The sequence below is a fragment of the Protopterus annectens genome, chromosome 12.part0, assembly GCF_019279795.1.
Source record: "Protopterus annectens isolate FY-2018-M chromosome 12.part0, PAN1.0, whole genome shotgun sequence".
In the NCBI taxonomy this organism is placed as follows: domain Eukaryota; kingdom Metazoa; phylum Chordata; order Ceratodontiformes; family Protopteridae; genus Protopterus; species Protopterus annectens.
Genome location: NC_056746.1, coordinates 1,370,538,353 through 1,370,549,375, shown reverse-complemented (window position 1 = coordinate 1,370,549,375; position 11,023 = coordinate 1,370,538,353).

Here is an 11,023-nt window from a genome sequence, read left to right as displayed (position 1 = left end):
GTAAATAATTGTACAAACGTTCATCAATAAACCCTTGCAATAAGTGATCGTACAAATGATACCCAATCTTGGCATAGGCAATATTTATCTTGTTAAGGGAGACTAGTCCATACTGGTCTGAATCTTGTAGCAAATTGTATAGATGTGTATCATAATCCACTGTATACATTAACACAACCCCACCCCCTTATCTGGTTTCATAACTCTACATTTTTCGTGTTTCAAGAGTTCAATTAATTCCATCTCTTGGTCACTAATGTTAGCAGAGAGACCTTGCCCCATCCTCCATTCACAAAACCTAATGTCTCTTTCCACCAACTCTTCAAACACTTTAAGAGAAGGGTGGGTGGAGGGATTAAATACACTTTTCCTAATCAATGTGGGACAACCCTGTGTCTGTCCCTTAAACAAAATGTTTAAATTAAGCTGTCTAATAAAAAGTTTTAAATCTATTAGAGTATTAGCAGTTACCCCAGGTCGGGAGGGGACATATTGGAAGCCTCTGGAAAACAAGTCAAAATATTCATCTGTAAGAGTCAGTTCGGTAAAGTTAAAAATAGTGAAATTACCTTTCCTGACAATTAAATTCTCACTCGTTGGGTTACCCATGTTAAAAAGGTCCATTGAAGTGTCCAGTGGACTTAGTTTGGGGGGCGGTTCCATCCCCTGTTCTGATATCTCCCCCCCTCCCCTCGTTGTGTGGTACTGAAAATCCTGAAAGGATTGTTTCCTTTCTTTCTCAGCTAACCTTTCACTTCTTCTAGGTACCTGTTGTTCAGGTCCTTGATTAATAAAATTATTGTGATTAGTATGAAGCGTGTTATCCCTGTCCACAAAAACATTATCAACTTTGTTAGCCCATCCCCCATGCTTAGGGGCTGGGTATGCTCTAACTTCCTTATATTCAAGAAGGTCTCTCTCCAATTTCTTAATCTTTCTATTAACCACCTTGCCACAAAACTGGTCAATTTCAAAAACACATTCTCATAGTTCTTTTTAACACTAGAAAAACTGTTGTCATTAAGTACCATTTGGTTTAGAGAATTAAGGTCCTTCAATAAAATGTCCACTTTACTTTCATAATCTCTGATCATTAAATTAAGAACCTCAATCCCAGTTCTATTGAACACTTCACAAAGTTGTTCATACAGTGCTGTCCCTGTTTGTACATTGTTTGGGAATTTAAAAATTCGGAGCCCCTTAGGGACTCTGTTCACATGCACACATTCTTTGAGATATTCAATCTCTAACTGGTTGGATTTAAATGCATATAATTTATCTCTAAATTGACTAAAATTGTCATCCACATTGCTTTTAAAATTGTTTACAGTACCTTCATTAAAGCTAAAACGCTTGTTAGTCTAAGAATTAAAATTAAAGCCGTTCCCCTGGTTGTCCAATCGAACCCTCTGTGCCCCTCGGTTCGTACCGGTCGTGGGCGACGTCAAAAACTGTACATTCCCTTGTGGAAAATTTTGTGAAACCTCTTCTTCCATAGCTAAGGAGGAATTGGGTGTTGTGCGTGAAGAACGTGACCCTTGAACCTCCGGTAACTGTTGCTGGTTGCCGGGCAATGAATTGTTAGTGTCTGTGTTCTTTTCATGGATACTTTCCATGAGTTGAGTGAGAAGAGCCAAAACTTGTTTGAATTCACCCCTGGTTACAGGTGAATTGTCCAGATTGTCCTTTAGCACACCTGGTGTGTCAAGAAAATTCTCTGTACCCATTCCTTCCGCCATGAGGGCTCCAAAAAAACACAGAATACTGAAATAGAGGTGAGCCAAGAAAAAATGAATGCCCACACAGCACAGGACCCGGGTGCAATAATTGAAATACCAATGTCTCGATAGACAAACACAGCTTTATTCCACTTAAAACTGAAACGTTGAGCGCTTACTCTCGGTCAATACCGAGCTTCCTCAGAACAAAGATCAAATAATAACTAAAACAGTCCTATAATATATATTGTAAACAGAAAAATAAAGTATTCCGTTCTGGATAAATGATCCTTGTGTCAACAAAGAATAACTTGTACAAAAGAAGCACACAGGACCAACCACAGCAAAACCAAATGCTTTAACAGTAAGGTTAGCTCTTTTATGCCATATACGGCACTTCTTCCGACCATTAAAAATTAAAATGGATTCACTCACTTAAATACATTCATTAAAATCACATGATCCCAATATAAAAAGATGAATGCGAAACGCAAGAGGCTAAATAAATCAAATTCTTAGTGGACCAATTCGCTCTTACCTTAAAATAAAAGTCCATACCTGAAACTGGGTGCTTGAAATGATTGCTATCATCAATAAACAAGAAGAAGTTACATTTCCCACAAGGGAATGTGCCCCTGTCATCTTCTTCATTCATGTCTCATTGACCTCCATAACATGACATCCTCTTAAGTGACTTTTTATTCCTAAAAGAAAAATGTGGATGCTCATCAACTATCTGTTTTAACCTATCATCAGAAAGTAGGATGGGCCAGTTCTTCTAAACAATATCACATATCATGTCTACATTATTAGAATAATGTAAAACTAATTTAACAATTTGTCACATGAATAACTAGCCCAGCTGGACATATTATCAGAAAAATAAGGTCGAGTACAGTCACATTTCATCTGTCTAACAATAAGGCCCATTTCATCTACATCTTTCCTTTTATAGCCTGTTTTAATAAGCCCACCTTGGATCATTTTCAGATCTGATTCAAACTCATGCTCAAATTATTCAGCCTCGAAATCTTCATCCCTTGGCCTATTAATACATTCTTTAAAACCTGGGTTGGATGTATACGATCTCTTCTAAGACTGTTGTTTATCCAATAAGCTTTTCTATATAACCTGGTGCTGAAGGTCCTATCAGTGCACCTTGGTATCTGGACATCCAAAAACTCCATGATTCATTGGGAAGATGAACAGGACTTTAAGAGACAGAGTGAGAGAACATTCAGCAGCAATCTGTAGGCTTGATGAAATTAATGCACTTACCAAGCACATTCTTGATTTTGACATTTCATATTCTTTTAAGTTTGGAGTTATAGAATGCTCGCAAGAGAGCATAGAGTTTGGAGAGCTTAGGAACATTACAGAACAACATGAAATTCAGTGGACCATTAGGTTACAGGCTGAAAAATACCCTGGCCTCAATGGCAAGGTTACTTTTGAGACCTTTCTTGAAATCTTGTAGTTTGCTTAAATGATTAAGCTACTGTTGTGGTTTCTATGTGGGGGAGGGGCTCTCTTTTTTACTTTTTATGAATGAGTTTTTGGCTATGTGTTACTATGTCAGCAGGATGTTTTTCATTATTGGATGGTTTTAATCGTGTGATTTTAATTACTGTATTTAAATGAGTGAATCCATTTTCATTTTAATGGTCTGAAGAAGTGCCATATATGGCATGAAAGTGCTAACCTTACTATTAAAGCACTTGGTTTTCCCATGATTGGTCCTGTGTGCTTCTTTTGTACAATTATTTATATATGTCCACACACTGTTTATTATTTTTTATTTATTTGTGGATATGGTCCCAGTCTCAGATTGTGATTCAGTATACTTTGCCTTTAAACAGTTTGCCTTGGTTTTATTACTAATTGATTTGTTGATAATGAATATTTAAGGGGACTTTTATTCTAAGTTTGTGGTTTTGATGACGTTGTATACAAAGTAAGTATAAAGGCACTTAACTGTCTTGAATAAACAGCACTTTTTGGGCATTTATGGTGGCTGGTTGAATTCCTTTTTAGACTTATACATATTGCCAGGGTTTTCTCTTGATTTAAGTGCCTTTTGGTACATGCTGGGCTGATCATGTAGATTTTAATGAAGAGCAGAGTCCCTAAAAAGCAGTGGTGCATTGTGTAGGATGGGCAGGGAGGTGAAACATGCCTTCATTGTGAAATAAATGAATGGCTATGCAATCTACTAGATGAAATTCAGACAAAATATACACATTTTAAAGTGACAATAAAGGAAAGAGTTGTGATCTGGAAAAGAGATAATGCAAGACTGCCTTTAGGAAGTCTTACTTCACAGGGAGGGTAGAGAACTATACATTTTATTATATCAAAAAATCTTGATTTAGATAGGTAACCCCTGAATAATTAAAAATAATAAAAAGCACAAATACTTAAGAAGTAGTGTTCAAGCCTGTATGACCAATGCAGTGGATTTGGTCTTCACTAATATGGGAGAACACTGCACACCCTCTAGTGTAATGTCATTTCTGGTAAGGTTAGTCCACAAGATGGTGTCCTTTGAAGTAAACATAAAACCCAGAACCCAAAACAACCCTGGAACATTCCAGAACTACTTTAATGTCAACTTCCTATTATTAAGTGACAATCTGGCAAAATTTCAAGCCCCCCCAAACCCGAGAACGCTGTTGCCTTTGCAGATTTTTCACAGAAACCCTATATAAGCATGCTAATAACTGCAAAGAGGCAGCTGTACCCATCAACCATAAGTACAAAACGAATTCATAAAATACTCCACCCTGGTGCAATTACATCAGTAGAATGTATAACAGAAGGAAGACAATTATGGCAAAAAATAGGTGGTATAGCACCCAGCAGGATAAAAGCAGTCTCATCAAACTAAAAAAACTCAGAGAAAAAAATAAGGTCTACCAAAGCCAAATTTGGGTAAATCTAGTCTCCCAGACCAAAGACAACCACAAGGCATTCTTTAGTTATGTCCACAACCTGAAAGGCAATATGCAATTCTGTGCAGAGCTCATTGTTAATGGAGTCACCTACACTAAGTCAGAAGATATAGAAAACTTACTGGCAGACAAATTCAGCTCTAACTTTACCCCTCTTTCCTCTCCCAGCCTCCCCTCAGGAAATACCATCAAAAATACCTCCCCCAACTATCAATAGGTAACAGGTCCTCAGTGCTCTGTCTAATGCCAAAATACTGCATTGATGAGCCATAACAATATCCCAGGCTGCCTTCTAAATAGCATAAAACATGACCTGTCAGGCTGTCTAGAATCACTGTTTTACCGTAGCCTCCAAACAAGCTTCATCCCTCACAAATGGAGAAAAGCAACCATCATCACCCCTGCTCAAAAGCGGGCCATCTATGGAAATATCATGGAAATGATCAGTAAGGACATAGGAAGCCTTCAGACACTGGACCCAACTCAGTTTGTTTCCTTCAAGGGCAGGTCATTCCTACCTAACCTGTTGGATTTCTTTGAGAAGGTCACCAAAGTAATGGATGATGACAAAATGGTGCACACGGCCTACTTTGACCTGGCCAAGGCATTGACACAATACCCCACTCGGGCATTGTTGACAAACTCAAGTGGTTAGGTAATACCTCTTATGCCACCCAGTAGATAGCCTGTTGGCATGAATACAGGGCACAGGAAGTCAGAATCGGGGAGTTTACCTCTACAAAGAGGCCAGTCACCAGCTAAGTTCCTCAGGGATCAGTCCTGGAACTACTGCTTTTTGGAATCTATTTCTCTGAAGTCAAGGCCAATGTCGAGGGCCCCTGGCTGACCAAATATGCCGATGACTACAAATTAGGAGCAGTCATAGTATCCCCCACTGATGCTAATGTTATCCAAGAAGTGCTGACACAGAAAAATAACTGGTGTCAGAGACATGGACTTAAACTAAATGCCAAGGAATGGAAGTTAACCATCCATGATAACTACCATATTAACAAGACAGCCCTAAGTGCTGACCCAGTAGTCAGGGACTTGGGGACACATTTAGACAATAATCTGTCCTTTGATGATCATGTGTCTACTATAGTGAGGAAATCATTTCATGTTGCACAGCTTACAAACAAACGTATGGCATCTAGGTCCACTGATGTCATTGTTCCACTGTATTCAGCATTCATCAGACCTATCACTGAGTACAATTCCACCTTTGGTATGTACTTAACCAGACACATCCAAAAACTGGAACATCCACAAAGGTTCATTATGCAGGGTGTAAATAACATGTCTTGTGCAGATCTTCTCAAGGCCCCATCCCCGTATTCTCTCTCCTATAGGCTGTTGAGGGAGAGCTATGCCTGGCATACATGGCATCTTTGGACCCCAGCCTGATGGCTCTCCTGCACATGCACAAAACAAACAGCACCAGAATTCCATTCTAAAAACTTAAACTTTGCTTGAGATAAAAATAGAACCTGCTGGAGAGACAGGTATGCATCCCAGAGAGACAAGTATGTATCATAGAGACTACTCCTTTTCTGGAACAAGCTCCCCATCCATGTGAAACAGGGTTCCTCTTCAAACCTATTCAACTGTAACTTGGACAACTGAACGGAGAACTAGAAATTCATTCCTGCTTTGGCACCTATGTCTCTAATGGACACAGATGGCCTGTAAATGTTTAATTTCTGAGACCCCTGTGTGAAAGTGGTTATTCTCCCAAGTCCCTTACATTTACCAAGGGCACCAGAACTTGTCATAGATTTGGGATGCATGGCTAGCCATAAAAAGGCCCTAGTGGTCAATAGCCTAGTGCAAACTTATAAATCTATGATAATGCACTCCTTTGGTATTAATATTCTTTCAGTTCCCTCTCGTTTAGTTGGTCTTGGGAGTGGTGGGGGGTGAAGTTGAGTTAGCTATGTGAAAGTGAATTTCATCAAACAAACTGTAAGGTAATGTTTGTACCACTAGCTCAAATGTCATCCTTAAAGTAGTGTCTCTTCAGGGATGAGCATTACCTAAACCAGCATTTCTAATATTTAATTAACTGAAGTCAACAGTTGGTCAAAGCCACTAACTAGGAGAGTTTAACATACAACAAAAGCCAACAGAGTGACACATTTCCATGAATTAAGAGGGCAGCCATACTTCTTCTGACTATTCAAGATCTGCTGTTAGAACAAATTTGGTGCTTGCTTATGTCTATTGGATGATCTCTAGAGGAGTAAACAATTGAACTGCTCATTTGCTGTGTAACCAACGATGAAATTTCTTGAATTAATATGATGTCAAATTTAAGCTAGAATAAGTAAAAGTATCTGCTGTAGAACACGTGTAAGTGTTTGGACAGGGCAATGAAAATAGTCATAATCATTGCAGTTGCACAGTAAACGAACAGTGTTACTGACAGAGGTAATGAAAAATAATTTTGTTGCATGTTATGAGATAGTTCTGTGAAAGGTGGTTCTCTGAATCCTTTTGTAGTAAATTGCACTGTTTCATAACAATATTCCAGTAAAACATACAAACACATTATAAAGACATTTCCTCTTTTGGGAGGGCTGTCCCTTTTCCCCACCAAACTACACACCCACATTCTCTATAATAAGTTATCAATATGCTTTAGAAAAGTGTACTAATTCCAGTTAAGTATAAGAAGGAATTTTACAGTGTATGCATTAAGAAAAAAAATCATAGTACAAATACCCATTCTAAAATTTACAGTTTGTTGATTGATTTTAAGTAGCTTAATGACCCATCTAAGCCAACATTTTCTCATTTCCAAGGGTAACCTGTGAGCAAAGGGGATCCAGTATCTGTCTGCCTGGAACGACATGATTGACAGACCACGATGCTTTGCCAGAGATGGTCTGAACCTGTTGCCCCTGGGATTCAGGTTACTGGCTAAGGCTCTTGCCACCCCTATAGTACCTTTTTTAGGCAAAGCTCAAAGGACAAAACCACCACCGTAACAGGTACAAGCATGCAAAATCTGGAGGTAATGCTACTCAATGATAGAAGTCTAAACCTCAAAATGTACTCTCTCGTGGCACTCCTAAAAATGGAGAACATCGATATCTGTGCAGTAACTGAGACCTGGTTCAAGGCTCCAGAGAGCACCCCTGCAATACCAGGCTACAACTCTTACCACACTTTTTGGCTAACAAACCAGGATCGAAACATTAAAGGTGGAGGAGTGTCCATATTCACCAAGGATATTCACACCACCAGGTTAGTTGCCCAACACAATGCATCTGAAATTCTCCAGGTGCAACTAACATTAGGTAAGACTGCAATCCAAATTGTAGCTTGCTACAGATCTCCCACCATACCCCAAGATTCTCACTATACCTTTCTAAACATACTGGAAAATATTAAGATAGTACCATACACCTTAATACTGGGTGATTTTAACTACCCTGCCATTAACTGGGAACACTACTCATGTACCAACACCTTTGCCCAACGGTTCTTGGAATTCATAAATTCCAACGGCCTGGATCAACTAATCCATAGTCCCACCAGGGGCTCCAATATCCTAGACCTGGTCATTACCAACATGGGAAATTGATGCTCCACACCTATGGTCACCCCCTCGTTAGTCAGGTCTGACCATAAGCTAATCACCCTTAACATCCACATTCCACCCCCACCCCCCAGTAAGGAAACCTCCATAAAAAAACTTCTCCAAAGCCAACTTCATGCTACTCAAGTCAGAAGTTTCAAACTTCATGACACCTATGCAGACGGGAACTGAAAGTTCAACTGCTGAATCCTACACAAAGGCACTGTACGAGCACATACACTCATGCATGAATCGTGCCATCCCAAATAGAACCAAGATGCCCTCATCCAAAAAAAGGAAGCCAATCTGGTGGTTCCCTGCCATAAACAAACTTTACAACAAAAGGAAAAAACTGTTGCAGAAAAGAGGAAAATCCCAGGCTGCAAAAAACTCCCTTACCAGCCTCAGTAAGAAGCTGAGATTCCTCATAAAATCCTCCAAAGCTAGTTACAAAAATAAAATTGCCAAAGATTCCAAAGACAACCTCAAGGCATTCTATAACTATGTCAAGAATCTAAATGGCAATGCTCAGATCTACTCTGAGCTACAACAGAATGGCATTAAATATACTGATCCCAAGGATATTGCCAATATCCTGGCAAATCGATTCAGTGCCAACTTCACCCCCCCTCTCACCCCCCTAAATGGCCCATCTCAATACTGGAAGATTGCCAAATTCCAGTAATAATGGCTACACAGGTAAAAAAACGCACTCTCCAAAGCTAAGAATACAGCATCCATGGGACCAGATGACATCCCGGGCTGTGTACTACATGAACTACAAAATGAACTGGCACCTCACCTAAGTGTCATGTTTAATCACGCCCTCACCTCAGGCTTCATGCCCACTGAGTGGCGCACAGCTACAGTTATCCCACTCCACAAGGGGGGATCTACCTTGGATCCCGGGAACTACTGCCCCATCAGTCTGATGAGCCTGATCTGCAAGGCCATGGAACGTATTATCATGGAACTTATAAACAAAGACATTGGCAACCTTAAAACACTGGACCCCACCCAGTTTGGGTTTGTGAAGGGCCGATCTTGTCTCCTGAACCTTATTGCCTTCTTCAAATCAGTCTCCAGAGCTGTGGACGAGGGTAAGGCAGTCCACACAGCCTATCTGGACCTTGCCAAGGCCTTTGACACCATCCCCAACTCTGGAATCATAGATAAACTTAATAAGCTGGGCATTAATCCCTATGTCACTCGATGGGTTGAAAACTGGCTTACTGACAGAACCCACACTGTAAAAGTAGCTGACTCCAAATCCAGCTCCAGACAAGTGACAAGTGGAGTACCTCAGGGTTCAGTCCTGGGACCTCTCTTCTTTGGCATCTGAAGTACAGGCCAACATTAAGGGACTCTGGCTAACAAAGTTCGCAGATGACTGCAAACTGGGAGCCGTTATTGAATCCCCAAGTGATGTGGATACTCTACAAAAGGGCCTTACAGAAACAGATGCTTGGTGCCAGAGCCATGGGCTCAAGCTCAATGCCAAGAAATGTATAGTTATCCCCTTTGGGAAAAAACATGTACCCATGAATTATCACATAGGTGGCAGTACACTAAACACTGAAAGTGTGATAAGAGACTTAGGGACACAGGTGGACAGTGGTCTCACCTTCAATAACCACATCGCCACAACAGTCAGGAAATCCTTCTATGTGGCACACCTCATCACTAAGGGCTTTTCATCCAGAAAAAAGGAGGTCATTGTCCCACTGTACTCATCCGTCATTAGACCCATTATAGAATACAACGCCCCACTTGGTATGTACCTCTCAAGACATCTGCAACAACTGGAAAGGCCGCAGAAATGCCTCACTAAAAGAATCACAGGCTTAAAACAGATGCCCTGTGCTGACCGCCTTAAAAAACTCCAGCTATACTCTGTCACATATTGTCTACTTCGAGGCGAGCTCTGCTTAACATACAAGGCCATGTCAAACCCAGAGCTGTTGGACATGCTACACTTAAAGACATCCCAATCCCTCAGAGCTACACACTCCAGGGATCCACATCTTGTCATTACAATAAACAAAACATGCTGGAGGGATAGGTTCCTGACCCAGAGACTCCCAGAGTCTGGAATAGACTGCCCATACATGTCAAGCAGAGTGCCTCTTTGGCCCTCTTCAAAAGGAACCTTGATGATTGGATGGGAGAAAGGAAATTCACCCCGGGGATCACGCTAGACAGGGGTCCAGGAAAGTAAATAGTTTTGGAAGAAATAGCCAGGGAATTGTTATGGCTAGGCTTGTATAGGCCCTAGGGCCGATAGCCTAGTACCAACATATGAACCTATGAACCTATGAGCACAAGAAAGGTGAGTGTCTAACTCAGAGTTGCAGAATTTACAAACTGGAACATGGATGCTCTATAGAATTTTAACAGAGTTATGTTAAACAACACTTTTATATAATTTTGTGACCCAACAGTGCCCCATAATGACGGATCATGAAGGAATACAGTACAGAATGATAGACTGGCCTTTTAGCATTTCATGTTAATAACTAAATAACACATTCGTTTTCTGGCCTATCAGAGACCCGTGAATTATATTTTAACAGACATCCTTAACAAAGCCATTTTATTTACAGAAATAGATTGCTCCAAGTTATATTTTATTTCATTTTATTTGTATTTTTTTCTGGGGTAAAGCACTGATCTACAAGGTCCTTGTTCACACTCAGCCCACGAGCGGTGTCTGGTTAAGTTACTTGCTCAGAATCACACAGCTAGACAGTGAAGGCTGATGGAATTAAACC